The 18,246-nt window shown below is 31.3% G+C and overlaps 1 protein-coding gene across 15 annotated transcripts in view; it reads right to left on the bottom strand.

The window, feature by feature from the left end:
* dac (dachshund family transcription factor) overlaps window positions 1–18,246 on the bottom strand; it is a 302,887-nt gene that overhangs the window by 212,737 nt on the left and 71,904 nt on the right. The gene's annotated exons all lie outside the window — the stretch shown is intronic.

An 18,246-nucleotide genomic window follows, 5' to 3' on the forward strand; every position in this document is an offset into this window, starting at 1 on the left:
TTTTTTACCACTTGAGTTTTATTATAGACTACATACAGACCTGAATGATGAAAGTTTAACTTCTGAAACATGTAGTCTATAATAAAACTCAAGTGGTAAAAAACGAAGTGTTTTCTTTAATCATTGTAACATGTCTTACCACAAAGTTAATGCCGAAACAATAAATAATGTTTTATATTATTCTCAATATTATTAATATTTAAAACATTTACTTTGTGGTTAGTCATTTTTACTTCTTTATTTTTTTACAAAAATGTTAATAATATTGGTATTTAACCACTCATCGAGATTTTTATGTCTACCGGTTTCGAGACGCACCCGTCTCTTCGTCAGGACAATCACTACCACAGCATGTAAACAATGCCACCCTTAATTATAATATTCTTCGATTTGCTAATGAATGTTGACAAATGCAAAGTCATGGTATTTGAAAAAAAAAAGTATGATTTTACAATATATTATGATATTTGAACGTAATGGAGATCTTGGTGCACAATAGTAGTGAATGGAGAAATTTTTGAAGAAATAAATGATTTTCTATATGTATTTGGGATATATAAAAATATAAATAATTATAATGAGAAAAAAATTACTATATCATACATAAGTATAAGCAAACAACAGTGAGTGTAAGTCCCTCTGCAAGCACAAGAGCTATTTCTCATTTTAGGAGAAGAACAGCGTAATTTGCATAAGATATGTTAAAACGAGAATGTCTAAAGAAGGTTTTATGTAAAATAATATGATAAATTGCTCGCTATAATAGTTATTTCTTTAATACATCGTACCAACAGCATAAAACTTGATATTTATTTTAAATCCACATTATATTAAAAATCCGTGTGTTTAAAAATCAAGATAAACCCTGCGTCAATCCAACACCATGCACCATGTTGAAAGCAGGAAAAAATTAAATGTCAATAACACGAACTTGAATATCGGTTTTGCCAGAATCACGAATATGGGGTATGTGCATTTGCAGGTAAACACGAAATGTCAGTCCCTCGTCTATCAAATGAGAATTCGATATACGTGTTGTACGTAGGTGGGTACCGCTAGTATGATACAAGATGCTTGTATCCGTCCGATGTACACGAGAGTGGTAATTAAGTGAAATGTCACCGAGCCAATTGCCTTCTGATTGAATATGAGACACACCTCCCTACAGGACCCGATAACACCCGAGCGTTCACGAAGCCAACATTCGGCTTTCTATAAAAGCTTATTCAATTTGTCAGCGATACACGTTTCCATTTCCCAAGTGATTTGCTACGAATATTTTGAGTTGTTCCTTCAATGCAGTATATGGAAAATTAATTTTAGTGACTGTGTATTTTGTATGGCGGTTGGGGTGAACCCACGTGAAAGGAACATGCAATAATCGTGATGGATTTGTTCTGCATTTCATTGAATGGGGTTTTTATTTTCTGACAAAGAGATTTGATGGTAACTACGATCATAGAAATTGATCACATAGTAGGTACTATACGCCTATTTTTATATAACAAATCTGGAAAGGTTTCTTTACTTTTCCACCCTTAAATTAATAGAAAAAAATAAACCTGATTGAAAAGCTATCTACGAAAAATTTATATTTATATGAATTAGAATTCTTTACTTTTTCTTCACTGCTGGATTTCCGTATCCTTCCATTTCTTTCAGTCGGTTTTTTTCAATTTTTACCCCACACAATAGCAATATCGTCGAACAATCTTTTTTGAGGTCTTCCAATGCCTCTCTCAACGTCTCCATCTTAAAATTTAGGAGTCCAACTTCTAAGACCTTGTCTTGCGACATTCTATACTACCTTTCTAAAAACTTACTAATTTGATTTATCTTATGGTCCACTAATAAACCCTTTAAAATAAGCACATTGTTAAAAACTAAACACTCGTATTATACCACTTATTGAGTTTTATTTCATTTCTCATGACTAGTTTCAAAAACTACAAATGTTTGTATCAGAAAAACATCAGAAAAACAAGTCATCCCACAAATTTAATGCCAAATCAATAAAAAATAAAAAAAATTAAATAATTTGTCGATTTGAGACGTTGAATTATTTTTCTGAAAACCTGGATTCCACCCTCTGGGTATTAAATCAAATTTTCCGTGATGCGTCGCTTTTGAACAATTTTAATATAACACGCGTAATCATAATATTGTACAATCCGTCAGTTATGGGGGGTGGGAAAGGACAGTAGAATAAATAAAAGGCTAAATAATCACGCATTTTGTGGCACCTCGACCCAGAAATAATGACGCCCTTTCAGCCCGAATGTGACAAAGGAAACAGAACGCTTCCTGCACAAACAAAACAATCATTTCACTCGGTAAACAAACACACCTTGCATCGTACGTGTTTTTCAATTTCAATCGCGTTCCGTGTTTACACATCTTCACGCCTTCGCGTTCATTCTCTACAATTGAAATGAGCATTTAAACCTTATTAAAAGGCCAAGTTTTCGTTGAATATCAACTTAATTTTCTTTAAGAGAGAGAAAGAAAGGTGAGTTGAGATGGTTTGGACATGTGGAACGCATGAACGTGAGAAAAAGTCAGTTAAACAAATTTATGAGGCAAATGCAGTTGGAAAATAAGCAGAGGAAGACCGAGGAAAACTTAACACAATCAGGTATGTCAAATACTTGAAAGCGGCTGGGTCACGAGTCGAAATAATCGTCGGGTTTGTATGGAGGAGATGCATGAATGTGGAAGAGTCGAAGAGTGTTTGCAAAGACAGGGTGGTATGGCGTTCTGTTCCTCTCTGCCTACCCCCTCAGAGAAGCAGCGTGGTGGTTAGTTAGTTAGTAATTGAAATGTACAAAAAACTCTTTTTTTACCAATGTTTTACAAAAAATTAAATAAACCTAAGAATTAACAATAAACTATTTAACATTTAACCATAACGGATGATAACAATTGGGGTTTTTTGATACAGGTATCTTACGAATCATTCATATGAGCTATTAAGGGTGGCGTTTCCCCTTTATCGGTCATATGAATGTTAACTTCCTATCTTTACGAACAGGAAATCAAATAGGGGAGACAATAGCACGACACTGGACACTAATGGACTGGCAGTTACGTAAATAGCCTCAACGAAAATTCATTTCAACGTTAGAGGAAATGATTTTTACTTAAAAATTACAATAGGTTGGAAAACAGGGATATTTTCATATATTACTAGTATATATTGGATGCAAAAAATACAAGCTATGTGCTTTTAAAAATGTATGTGCATATTTTATATATACGTAAAATATAATACAATATTCTATTTTGTATTGTTCTCGTACATTTGTGTCTTACAGATATAAATCAGAGTTTAAAATTACTTTCATTCGTTATTTTTTGACATTTCACATTTCACATTTCAACGCAGACGAAGAAGAATATGTAAGTCTGGGTATTTACAGGACTTACAACCGTCATAAACTTGGTCAAGTAATCGCTTTACACACGTGTAACGTTCACCAATTCTACCCATGATTGACAACCACACTACTCAAATTCTTGAAACTTCTAAATATATTGATCAAACTCGTAACACACTACGCGCGAGTTCACATTAGTCATCTATGGTGGGATATGGAAATATTGTATTAAGCAGACTCTTTATATTTGTATGTGAGGTCTAGATCCTGGATTATATTCACATACTAGAGAAACGCTTGAAAACGTGATTTTCAATATTTTAGCCTATAATTTGACCTGCCCACCTCCGTAGTGTAATGGTCAGCACGCTTGGTTACCGTTCTGGAGGTCCCGGTTTCAATTCCCAGGGGGGTCAAATATTTATTTAAGTGATTTTTTCACGAAGAAATATTTTTGAAAAATAAAATTACTCTTTGCCAGCTTAAACAAGAGATCTGCCGGAATCGAACTCATTCGCCGGCCCAAAGGGTGCGAGGCGGGGACGAATAACAAAGCGACAAACGCTCGTGTAGTGCCTAATGAAAGTTGAAACGGCGTGTAGGGGCGATCAACGTTTGTAAATCGAAACGACGGTTGAAAAGCTACCATGTGTTTTAGTCGAGGTTTTTCCGACCCTTTGAGTTTTGTCACGGAGCGTAATACAATATTGTGCCACCCTGCCACCCCTATGTAGCAACTACCCATACATACGTACCTCGCATATCTGCTCTGATTGCCTTTGTCTGTCTTCCAAAAAGCTTTCAACATTTCATCAAGACGACAATGACAGGGGTGATGATAAATATTATTTACTGACCATCACATTCGTTTTTTGACAAACTAATTTGAGACATTTCTCTTATCACGCACTTTCATTAAAAAAATACATCGCTCGCTCCTTTCAAGAACGTCATAAATCAAAAAACTTGATTTTTCAGGAGAACGTTTTTAAAGTTTAACACAATAAGTGTATTAAAAATAAATATCAAGCCGCTTATTGAACTTTATACTGTGCAACATATCTTTTTAGGTAAAAAATGAAGATTTTTTCTCCATTTGAAAAATATTTAGTATATTTAAAAAAATATTAAACAATACTTTTCTTCAAGATGCAAAAACAACATTTTCTGCCCTGTAGCGGGAAAATATTAAGTTAAAATGTGCCTCTTTTGCTGGAATATAGTACATTTTCTGTGCATTTCGAAAACATGCACAACTGAAAATTGACGATCTTTAATTTATGACGTTCTTGAAAGGAGTGAGCGTCATGTTACATACCAAATCACTATTAACACACTTTAAGGTAACTTACATAGAACCACAAAATCCGAAACATACCAAACAAAATCTAACACAAATCTCATTAGGTCTAAATAACTTTGATTTTTATACTTCAAAGTTGTACAACCTACATTCGTTATCCATAATGTGATACAAAAATAAAAGCTTAATATTTATTTTTAAAGTATTCGTAAATGGATAATGGAAGTGGGTAGATCAGAAATAGATCGTATCATTCAGCCATGTAGAATTTAATTGCATGAACAGTTTTTTTCAAATTATCATTTGATTAATAACTTTTGTAAAATGTGCCCTCGGCATGGAAAAACTCAGTGAGGGCATATTATTGCAATTTGTGATTTGTAATTGCGTACATGATGAAATAAATTAAATGATTGAAACAAGTGAATTCCCAGATCAAGTACTAGAAATATAAAATTTAATGTATTTGTGTAATAGCAAATCGTTTATACTAGTAAAATATTTTGATTTTAACCAAAATAATAATAAGGAGCTTTTTACTTAGAGATTTTTATTAATTGTTTGTAAAATTCATGTCAGAACTAAATAGATATTTAAAATGACTTGCGATCTTATTTCACTATCCCTGTCAGAATTAATACAATCGAGTCTCCCTATTCATACACCAATTTTACACGTGATGATATTCGAGAGAGTTTAGTACTCCATTTCATAAATTCATTACTGCCATTTTGATTGCAGCGTCGTCTAAAATTTAAACAGGGCGAACGTATGAGCTTTCGCCAACATTCATTCAATTAAGAACAGTACCTACGTACCTTAGATCTATGAATCTTGTCTGCCATTTTAGTAAATAAATTGACCGTACTGTTCATATCAAAGTGCGCACATATCGCTCACTTCTTTCAATAATGTCATTTTAAAAAAATCGTCAATTTTTAGTTGTACATGTTTACGGAATGCCCAGAAAACGCACTATTTTAACTTAATATTTACCCGCTACAGGGCAGAAAGTGATGTTTTTTTTCATTTTGAAGAAAAGGTATTGTTTGATTTTTTATAATGTTTTAAATATTTTTCAACTGGAGAAAAAACATTCAGGTTTTACCTAATAAGATGTGTTGCACAGTAAAAAAATCAATAAGTGGCTTGATATTTATTTTTAATACGTTTTATTATATTTTTAAACTTAATAAACGATCTCCTGAAAAATCAAGTATTTTGATATATGACGTCTTGAAAGGAGTGAGCGATATTGGAACATTGTTAGGAGGTATTACGCAATGAATCTACACACGAGTACATGTGCGAATTTTAATACCATGTCGTGTGCAAATTCTCTGTTAAAATTGCTTATGAAAGTTAATGTTTGATTAATTCTGTTTACACACGATTTATCATGCATTGCGAAAATATTGCAAGGCACCTATATTTCTAATGATAAAGTAGTACTAGAAAGATTATTCCAACATCTCATTTGAGTGAGCGCATGTTTTTGCATACAAAACGGCAGGGAAGCATTCATGTGAATATTGACATGTTTTTATGTAAAGTAGAATTCCAATAAACTGAACTCCCGATTATCTGAATCGCTGTTACCAAAATCATTTTAAGAAGTTCAGTAAATAAATTAAAGATGGAAATGAACGAGCTATTGTCATTCCCTTCACCAATTAATTGACTGCTCAAAATGGATGACAGACAAACAGATTTCATTAACCAAGACGTTTATCAAGCAAAGAATTTTATTGGAAATACACCACTTACATACATACTGTACTAATGTACAGTACTTGCATGTAACTACGCTTAACAATAACGTGCTGCCTTTTTATTTAAATAATGAATAGCTCTTTTTTTTAATTAAAGTAATTAAACTTAGTACCTACTTAGAAAGACATTATGAGTTAGCTTGCATTTGATATTTTTTTAAACAATTCACCTTTTTTATGGCAAAAAAAAGTAAAATATTCAAATGATAACAGAGTCATACCAAAAATCGAAAAGAGTTGAGCTTTAAGTCAACTTTTGTTGCGGTATCCTGTTTTAAAGTCTCTTTAAGTTTAATTAGTTAAAAGCTATTTTTTCAATTCAGTTTTTTCTTCCATTGTCAACTAACAGTTATAAATAATAAAAATGCAAATTTTTCGAAAGAAATCTAACTACCCGAATTTTTGACTATCCGAATGGGGTCCACTTCCAATGGTTTTGGATAATTGGAGTTCTAGTATGTAAATATATATAATATACCCACTTTTCGAAAAATTAAATACTAACACAGGAAGTAATTGCCCTATTTTTCCTTCTGACGTCTAATTTACCACAAAGCTTGATTATGTGGAGATGTATTATTCAAAATGGAGAATGACGTGTTTATTAACTTTTCAGCATGATAAACTATCACATATATTATGAGTTGTTTCATTTATTTCATTAAATGCGTTGAATTGAATGTGAATTATACGTGTTGATACTTGAAATGAGTACGGAATCAGGTTTCCAGGCATCCACTAATTAACCCTCTGTTTCTAACTTTTCATTTCAAACGAATTATTACGTAACAGTTCATAAAGCACAAGGAAACCATGACGAGAAGGAAGTAGGTACTCGTCTTAATTTATATTCATGCAAAATTTTAATAAAGGCCCCAACAATATGCCGAACCTGAGAAATTAATGGAGTCCTAATAAAATTAATACTAATACTCATTTATAGCTAAATATTTTCTATTTATAAAATTCCTTTGAAACAATACCATGTAGTATTTGAAATATGAAATTTTATTACTTTTTTAAGCTCCAAATTTTACACAATTGCCTTTCTTCGAAATTCCGTTTAAATCAAATTAAATCTTTATAATGCGAAAACACTTTTTAGTTCGTGTTTTTCACATTAATATAATTTTGTTGGTATTACGCAAATATTTATAATTTAAATAAACAAATCAATGCTACTTTGAGTAAAAGATTTTGAATTGTTAAAATGTGTAAAAAATAGCAAACTAACTATCTCCTTCCTCACAAGGGTAGGCAGAGAGAATAGAACTCCATACCTTTCTATCTTTGCAAACATTATTCGCCTCTTCTACATCATGCATCTTCTCACACATACCCGTCGATTGTTCCGGCTCCTGACCTAACCACGTCCAATCATTTGACATACTGATCATGCCAAGTTTTTCTCGGTCTTCTCTGCTCTTATTTCCAACTACATTCGCCTCATAAATTTGTTTTACCGTTAATTCGTTCAGCATCACACCTTTTTTCAAATAAAATTCTCGTTAACATGTGTAAGTACATATATTTATATGTTGGTGGATCTTATCAAATAATTACTTTTTTTCGTATTAAATCTTGGTGATGATTAATGATTACGTAACTCGTTTTGTGAGAATTTTCATTATTCTTTGAAAACGCCGACGCCGCTACATTTAACAATCGACATAATTCATTAGGCGATTGTAATTCCACATTTTCACGCTCAAATTCTGTATCACGATGGTCAAACATCTAACTAACGTCTTCCGATTTATTATTCAGATACAACCGTTTTTTATTCGAATGATTATCCGGTTAGCTAACAACGGCAAAAAGTTAATTTAAATTTATCTATTGAATTCAACAATCACGCGGTAGCTCGAATTGGAAAATGAGGAGTTTCGAAAGTAGCTACTTATATACTTGTTATACATGACTTTTGTTTATATTATTTTTTTTCCATACCTAACAATATTAAACAAATTTGTTTTCTTAACGTTTTAACAGAACTGTTTTTCGGACGATATTGATTGGAAAGAATTCTTTATTTTACTTATTTTACACCCAAATAAGTTTTTTTTAAATTTACTTTGATTTTCAATTTTACTTTTAAATTTGCTTGATTTTCAGTCCAAATATATAATTTCAAAACGTGTAGGTACTGAGCGCGCTTAAGTAGTTTTTATCATACTGTATTTCGGACAACATTGATGGAACAGTTTTTTTTAACTGTAGACTTTGGGAATATGCCACTCAAATTTGTTTACTTAACATTTTTTGTTCAATTTTTCATTCAACTCAAGAAACATGGATTAATAGCTTTTGTTTTCTAGAAGGCATATTTCGGATAGCATCATTGAGATAGAAGACGTTATTCCTACTGTAGACTTCATCATTATTACTAAATGTTGTTCAATCCAATTATCACATATCAATTATTTATTAAACGCGTTTATTGTCTAGGAGTAGTTTTAACAATACAGTATTTATGACAAAATTGATGGGTCAAAATAAATCATACCTTCTGTGGATTATGGCAATCAAACAGACTCTAATTCCTCATCAAAGAGTGAATAACTGGTCAAATGATCTAATCCAAAGAGTCTGATAATCCCTTAATCTCTGCAGAGATTACAAATCCTTGTTGCTTGCTGACTCTGACTCTGAGAACATTTCTCCATTTCCATCTAAGCACACTGACAAAGGCCGACAAATCGAGCAGAAAATGGAAATGAACTTTGATAAATAATCGTCGCAGGGATTTTCACTCCTTCGCTAGATCCATCCAGATTTTATCCTTCTACTTAGGCTAGCAAAGTGATCCTTAAACTGTGGTAACGCGTGACTTCAATAAATTTAAAAATCATTGAACTGTTTGCAACAAAAATAAATAATGTTTTATTTTTTGAACAAAATGTTTATTTTCTAGATACAAAATATTCTAGAACAACATGCAAATTGTTTTACTCAGAAGGTTTAAATTAAGTCTTTACAATGGAGATTTTATGCTTTTATGGTAAATTTAATAAATAAATCTATGCACAATGTCTTATTTTAACGCTAAAATTGTTTAAATTAATTCAAAGAATAAATTAAAAAAATAGTAAATCAAACCAATTAATTCGTGTAAATTTAATTTTCTATATGTGTAATTCATGAAAAAATTGAAAATTAAAATAACTCGAGTCCTTGAAAGAAGTCAATAAATCAAATGCAAAGATTCATAAACTCATCTAATGGAAAAATTTCGTTTTATTTTAGTAAAAATTATAGCCAGGATAATGAAATAATATTTTACCTGAAGAGATCTGTACACGTTACCTAACATAAGCTTGTACGTGTACTTTACCTTCTTCATTTTCTTTCCTACAAAGCACTAACGTCCTTTACCCTGACTTACTGTATATACATCAAAAATATATTTACTCCACATATCCTTGAACCAAGAGTTCAGCACTGCGATCCTCGTTTTCAGATAAATAGCAAACCATGGGTATAATATTTATTGTTTTGGCATTCACTTTGTGGTAAGACATTGAATTATAAATAAAACACTTGTTTCTTACCACTTAAGTATTACATTGTAATGACTTGCCTTGGAAAGTATAAATGCTTCTGTATGAAACATCTGTAGCTTTCGAAACTAGTCGTAACGATATAATACTCAAGTGGTAAAAAAGTTGTTTTATAAATAATTTAATCATGTCTAACTGCAAAGTGAATATCGAAACTATAAAAAATATACTAATGGTTTGATGCTGCGTTGACTTCAACGTCAATTATCCGAAAGCAAGGACGCTTATACAGTTTATACTTAACCCGTAGATGGAAGCATCTGTACAGCTTCCGAACTAGTCGTAACAATATAATTATACTAAGTGGTAAAAGACAATTTTTTTTTCATTTATAATTTAAGCCATTGGTAATATAACTCAATTCGCCACGATAATTCAAAGAATATTACGTCTACAAAGTTTTATTTGTTGTAATATATATTGTTTGTGTTCTCCGCACCACAGTTTGGCAAGAGTGCGGTAGCTAATCGCGCCCCCAACTTGAGCGGAATAATTAAACGAATCATCGGTTTTTGCGCTTTCCGCCACCAAGCAGAGGAATATCGACACCAGAGATTTATTTATTTATTCCGTGCTATTTGGAATTTAGTTGCTTTAATCGAGGTAATATTTCAAAGTCTCACTGTTCGCCGGGTTCAGTAATTGATTTATTTGAGGAATTTTCGTATTAACAGCGCCGGTGCCATCACCCCAGGCCTCTCGGATTAGTAGCAACACTGAGAGCTGTACAAGATTATCTGTTATTTAAAACCGGATTGAAAAACCTACACCCTTTAACTACACTAATATTTCAAAATTAAGCAAACGGAAGTTTACGATTTAAGGTGCGTGAACCGATATATAACGTAGGAACAATTTTTCATGTACAATATCAACAAAAAAAAATTACATCAAATCATAGCTTTAGGTTTTGTCCTTATATTTCTTTATGTAATAAAATCACAATTTATAGATTTTTACACATTTGTTTTATTTAAACAGTGATTGGGTTTCGTCGTTACCGACATCACTAGTCTGGTAATGTAAACGAAGACATATAAAAATATTTTAATATGTCTTTGTTTATTATTTCCATGGAAATTTCCACAGTAATTTGATTTATTTTTACTATTTTAGAAGTTCCATTCAACAACCTCTTTAGGACTTAATTTGTTATTTTTAAATATTTTATGAAAACTGTTTTTGTAAAATGAACCATTTCGAGTTGTGAAATCAAAATATCGTGAATTTAGTGAATAGTGAAAGAGTTTATGGTAAGTATATTTTTTAAATAATTAAAATGGGTTATTATATTTTTTTAGAAATCAGACAAAGGATCATTACAAAGAATGACAAAATCTTTTTTCCCATTCAAAGTATCAGGATGTCAACAAGGCTCCGCGATATAATGTAAGTTGAGGAAAGACGAAGGCATAAAAGATGTGACATTGATCGAGAAGATATAGCGGCGCCCTCATCTCCTCATAGCCCGCTCTTTGTTCTATCTGTGGCGATTAATTAAAGGAAGTTCTTTCTCGTCTGATTGAATGAGCTTTTGTCTTCGTGAATTTATTTCAAAAGAGCCCTTGACAACACCATGGTCGTGCGTGGTGTCATGACGTTACTTCTTGGTGCAATCCTGTTCAAATCGATCCTTGAATAATAATAACAAGGCTATCTAAAATAAAGGATATCTAATTTCGATTATTTATTACAAAATAAAGAATATTTATGAAAATTCTGACAGTGATATAGATAAAAAAATTACTTGCAGTAATGAAATGTCACTGATGATTAATTTTTACAAAGAAGGGTGAAAATAATTTAGGATCTAAGTATCCTTAAATTATTCTTTCTAATTGTATCTTTTTTATTACAAAAGATATGTCATATATAGGTTGCAGTGATGTCAGGCGTCGACCCCGACTAGAATTTGAACATACGCTCAAATAAATAAAAAAAATTATAAACAGTACTGGATTATTCATCTTACGGATGATATGTCAATATTAATAACATTTTGAGTGTGTCCAAATACTTGTTCACAAAATCAATATTAATAGATATAGATATCTCAAAACGACTTTAATTTTAATACGAAAGAAAATAAAAGTCTGAGCATCCCAGGAATTATGATCTAGCATCTGGTTAAATAACAACTTTAAATTTTCTCTAGTATAAAGACGATAGACACTTCATTGCAAGTTCAGATACTTATAACATGAACAAATGTTCGTTAAATCAAAAACAAATCAGAAATTGGAGATGGAAATTTGAGTCGTTTTTAGTTTGGGAAATTTCGATTTTCAATTTGGCTTTTCGTACATATTTGGTCACAAGAACATAAATGAATATATTTCCATTGTTTGTTTATTGCGTCTGGATTTCTTTGTTTCGTTTCATTGTTTCGCTCTCGTCTTAAGACCGGAATCCGGTGTAAAACGGCGTCGGAGGCGATATATTAACCACCCGACACGTATTAAATAATATCTCCAGCGGTAATAATTATTTCACCCTCACAATTTAGCGCTTTATAGTCGGGGTGGGCAAAGAGGGGAAAGTTATAATGCGGAAGGTAGGAAAGGTGAGTGGAAAAGTTCAGCCGGAATTCGCTCAGGGAGAAAATAACAACTCTTTCAGAGGGAGGCTGAAAGCTGTCCTTGCGAATGTATTCCGAAACATTCCCGAGTTTGCTACACATCTTAGACATTTTAGAGAGACCCGTTTTTTCCTCGTTACTTTCTACTTGTAAACTGTTTGATACATGTTTTTGCTTTATTGTTTGGAAAATCATATTTACATACATTGATTTAAGCTCGTAGTTACAACTGAATAAAGTGTAAATGAATATAATGAATTCATTAATTGATACAGCATTCATTTGGTAAAAAAAATCTATCTTTTATGAATAAGAAATATATTTTATTTATTGTTTCGGCATTAACTTTGTGGTAAGATATGTTACAATGATTAAATAAAACACTTGTTTTTCACCACTTGAGTTTTATTATAGACTACATGTTTCAGTTATTATACAGACCTGAATGAGGGAAGTTTAACTTCTGAAACATGTAGTCAATAATAAAACTCAAGTGGTGAAAAACAAGTGTTTTCATTAATCATTGTAATAAGAAATATAATTTTTTCTTAAAATCCACATATTTAGATTGCTTAACGATGTTTGATAATGATGTACAATGTATCGAAACACGTGTCACAATAGATTTTAAGGAAAAGTAATGTTTTTCAAAAAAATTATAATGGAAAAAAAATATGTATTCATGCCTTTAAAAAAAAATTTTATACACCTAAATTTGAAAAAAGGACGGTAGAAGATAGGATTTTTCGATCAAAATAATAAAAAATAAAATTGATCTGTGGGAGAAAATTAAACTTTAAATATAGTAAAAACCTTCGTTAATTCAAAAATGGGCTTTGAATAAAGTAATGTGGAAGAAATTACTATTTTACTCGCACATGTCTAATATAAGAGTGATATATTATTTAAATCAATCCAAATCTTAGGAATCAAATAACTTTCTAAAGGATGTTAGTTCTGAGTAATAAGAAGGGAGGTTATGCCTTTCATATTTCTAGTAAAACCGAATCGTAATACTGTAAACATAAAACATTCATTTCATTAGTAGGCGTCGGTTGGAGTTTCAAACAAAATTTGTGCCCGCAATTAAGACTTGAAGTGCACAATATTCATAATTTATAGAATTTAAGTACGAGGGGAGCTTTAGGGGGTGAATCAACATTTAAAACACAAGTAGGTGGTACATTCAGAAACGAATCAGAAAATATTATATTTAAAAATCAATTTAAGAGTAAGTTTTAATTTTATGTAAAAGCAAAATACATTGATTAATAAAACATAAGAATGTTAACAATTAAATTAAACCGATGGTTTCATACAACGGGGCGTTGGTACCAATTACTGATGGGAAACATGGAATTGGCAAAGAAACAAAGAAATTGGAAAGGCAGAGGACGGCTAATAAATACTTCAGAACCTAAAATCTGTGGTGTCAAAAGTCCACGTAATCGGGCGGCATGTATGACTAGATGTATGAACGTGAAAGAAACTAGCAGTAAAATAATAAATAACACTCTCCTTACCATTCATCGTTCACTTTTTGCAATAAATAAGCGGTACTACACAAAGTGAACGATGAATGATAAGGAGAGTATTATATGTATTACCATACTACAAAGTCAAAAATTGTTTAAATATACAAAAAAAATCTAGGGGTGTATGTCAGGACAGAAGAGTATGGCGTTCCATCCTCCGAGACATTTGCATTTCACTTTATATATATATATATATATATATATATATATATATATATATATATATATATATATATATATATATATATATACATTTATATATATATATATATATATATATATATCTATATATATATATATATATATATATATATATATATATATATATAATATATATATATATATATATATATATAAGGTACGCGAGGATTAAAGTGATGTTTTCATTATTCATAATATAGTCGCCGAGAGGGAGTTAAGTTTTATTTCTAGCAATTAAGGTTGTAAATAGAAAATGGTGGTGTGTTTTAGGGTGGAATGGCTCAGGTGTTAAATGCGGTCGGAATCAAGGGATATTCTTCTGTTTGGGGAAGCCCTCTATTAAATCCTTCAGCTTGTTTCAAAACTCTCAGACTGAGAGAACAGTAAACATTATTATTTATTTTTTGAAACTTAAGTTTTGCTTAGTAAATACCACTTTTTCTTAAAATCTATTGTGATAAGTGTTGAAATGCATTCAACGTCATTTTAAAACGCCGTATGTAAAGCTAAGTCTAAATTTTAGAGTTGTGTCCTTGAGACGTTGAAGGATTAAGATGGGGTTGTAGCAGTTTCTTATTTTGATTTATTTATTAATTATTTTCTATTTTTTACACATTGTTTTTAGTCATTTTTTGTGGAGGTTTTAGTCTTTGTCATTTTGTTAATTATGGATTTATTATAATTTATATTTATTTAAATGTCGCAGTTTGTCACTTTTCGAATTAATATTTTTTAGGATTCCTACGTTATTGTTGTTATATGTGATCGTTTATTATGTGGTTAGCGAAACTCTGAAAACTTATTATTTCCTTAACATATTTCATGTACCTACCAAGTTAAACTTAAAAAGTAAAAATGGATAGATAATACTACAAAGTGACTGTTGAATCAGTGATTGTAAATATTAATATGATGTAATTTTATATATACGTACTTTAAGTTTAAAGAATAAAATATTTAAAATTTGTTTATTTTAGAAAACTTATAATGTCACTGTCGGTAATTAGTTTTGCGTTTGATGGTAAGTCGGTACATCAAAAAAAGTAATCAATCATTGCCGTTCATTTTTCTAAATGAATGCTTTTAAAAATTGTGCCCTTCCGCATGTAGCCATGTCCCTACAGCCCTTACCGAGCCACCCCTCATCTGACACGGTGGAAGCAACTCCGCATCAAATTAAAAAGAAAAATAAAATCCCTAAATTAGAATTCTTAATATCCCAACCCTAATTAATAGCGGGACCATAATCCACCGTCCATCTTACAATGAAACTGTTTCGCGTCTTTAAACCCAATGAGAAGTATTCAGGACTGGAGAGAAACTTGTGCGTACGAACCGAGACGTCACGTTTTAATGAGAAATAAAACCCAAGAAAGAAAAATATAACTTTGGGGGGAGATAATATTGAATGGTACCTGGTAATAAAAAAACCCAGAGTCATTCGATCATATTTCTCTAATAACGCAAATGAAAACTTTTCTTCGTAATTAAAATGCAAACTTAAAGGGTAGCTAAATTAATAAAAAGAATATATTTTCATAAATCTCAAAGGTAGTCGAGAATTTCCAAATACTATGCACTGTAGGGCCAATATACGATAGATAAATAGCAACATAACTTTCTTTTAACACAAGAATGTTACTTGACGTAGTTAATTTTTTTGCTTAAAACGGCGTTTTTGCATTGAAAATTTGGTTGTTCTTACGAAATAAAAAAAGAGTTATTGAAAGGTAAGGAGGTTAAAAAGGGATATGAATTTTTTAAAACAGAAATTGATGTGTTTTTATTATTTGCCAAAATACTTCAATTTCATTATTTTCATATTTTAAAAAGACATCAATTTTTGTAGAGTGGGTTCGAACCAAGAAACTCTGACTCAATAGTCTGCGATACTAACCATGGGACCTTCCTACACCTTATATGTCAAAAAAGAACTCCAATATATACATATTCTAAGAAAAAAAATGTGCGCGGAAACACGTCTAGCTCCTAGCGCGACTGGTTGAATTCTGAATTTGAACGTTTGAGATCTCAGCATAAAACGCATAGCAAAAATACAACATTAAAATGTCATAATTATTATTCATCTTGTCGATTCTCACGGTCTGCACTGGGTTTAAGTTATTATTTAAAAGGAAATCATCCTTCCATGTACTATTATTAAAGCACATCCATCTGTACATATCTTGGCCGAACCCATTACTCTTCTACATGTTTATCTGCGAGAGATATTAACACATTACGCTTTTATTGAGTACAATGTGACACCGGTGTGTTGCATTGTATAACGCAATAGTTGGATACTTTTTAGTATAATATGTCTGAGCTGTAATCCGTTTGAATTCATCCAGCTATTAAAGATTGGAAGCTCGGGGGCGGAGCGCCCCTGAATGAAGCCATTATTGCTAATCCCTGGACAAAGTTTGGGGACCCCCGGGGGTCTAGGCGTAATGGGGTTCCTTCTATTATGACTATTCGTCTCATAAGGTTTGATGTCTGACGTAGATTCATAACACCGCCAGCTAACGCAATCGCACACTGAAATACTAATAAACATATTTTTGACACTGTTAATTCACAACTATAAATTACTGGCTATAAAAATTAATCACAATCTTCTAATAAATCAGTTCATATTATCAAACAAAAATACTGACGTGTGTCAAATGTAAATGAAGAAATTCCACTTACATAACACGTTAATGCGTTGAAATATACATATATAATGTATGTAAATGTGATTGAAAATGAAACTTATCTACAGTGTAACGTTTGAAATTACATTAAAAACTAACATCAAAATTTATTTTGTCATTGTTGAGGAGGCTCTAAATTATTATTTTCAGGACTCCAACCCTGTTGCGCTGGCTATCCTCTTTAATCACACCTATTCATAACTTAAGGCTAAAAATTGTTATAATCAAACACGTACAAAACTTGTTTTTGCGAAATTTTAACTTTTTTTACTTTGCAATCGATATTTTTAGACGTACACCGGAAAAATGGTCGTACAATTTAATTATTCTACTTGTATATTTCTTGATAATCTAATAAAGTGCTTTGTGATGTTAGGCGAAAATTTAGAAAATATGAGTCAACATAGTTTAAATACTCACACGAATAGCCATATTCCAAACATTTTTTAAAAAGCATTCGTTTTCTTTGTCATAAAAAGTGATACTCTGCCTTAACAACAAAGCTTTCGCATCAAAAAGCTTCCTTAAAAAAATCTCTTTAAAAATGTGTGGAGCATTAATAACAGGCGTAAGTTATACGATACGATTACAAGAGTGGATGAAATGAGTATCTTTCTTACTGTGGGCTTTAGTTTTTTTTGTTATAGGGGTGTATTGAATGTTCTAGCACCCGCAGATAATCAAGATTTCTTGTGTTAGGTCCTGGCGGGAGTATCATGCTTCCTACGTTTTCACAATAGAGTACATGCGATTACGTAACTTGCCAACAAGCCAGGCTGAGATCCAGATAATTTCAAAAATATTACTCGTAGACTATATCAAGATCAAAGCAGCCTTTTTTCATTGCGTTTAACGGTGCTTCGTTTTTTAGAGTACAATATTTTTAGCACTTCAATTAAAAATATTAAATTTGCATTCGTTTACAAGTAACAAATCCAATAGAAAATAAATTGTCGAAACATCAAAACATTGATTAAAATAGATTTTTGGCATAATTATCTTACATTTTCTCTTATAAAACAATTAAGACCATTGCAAGTATGCAGGTAGATTAATAGAGATTTTAGAAAAGTCATATACATACTTATGTATATATATATTGATAATTATTTATAAAAGCGCCATCTTTACATGTGTTACGAGAATTTAAAGTTGGTTACTCACCGAAATAATGGCAACCGAAAGATTTATTTAATGTTTATTTTGTTGATGTAACCTTTAAAC

Source organism: Brachycentrus maculatus, unplaced genomic scaffold (assembly GCF_059751285.1).
Source record: "Brachycentrus maculatus isolate JH-2025_06_01 unplaced genomic scaffold, ASM5975128v1 h1tg000039l, whole genome shotgun sequence".
Taxonomy (NCBI): Eukaryota; Metazoa; Arthropoda; class Insecta; order Trichoptera; family Brachycentridae; genus Brachycentrus; species Brachycentrus maculatus.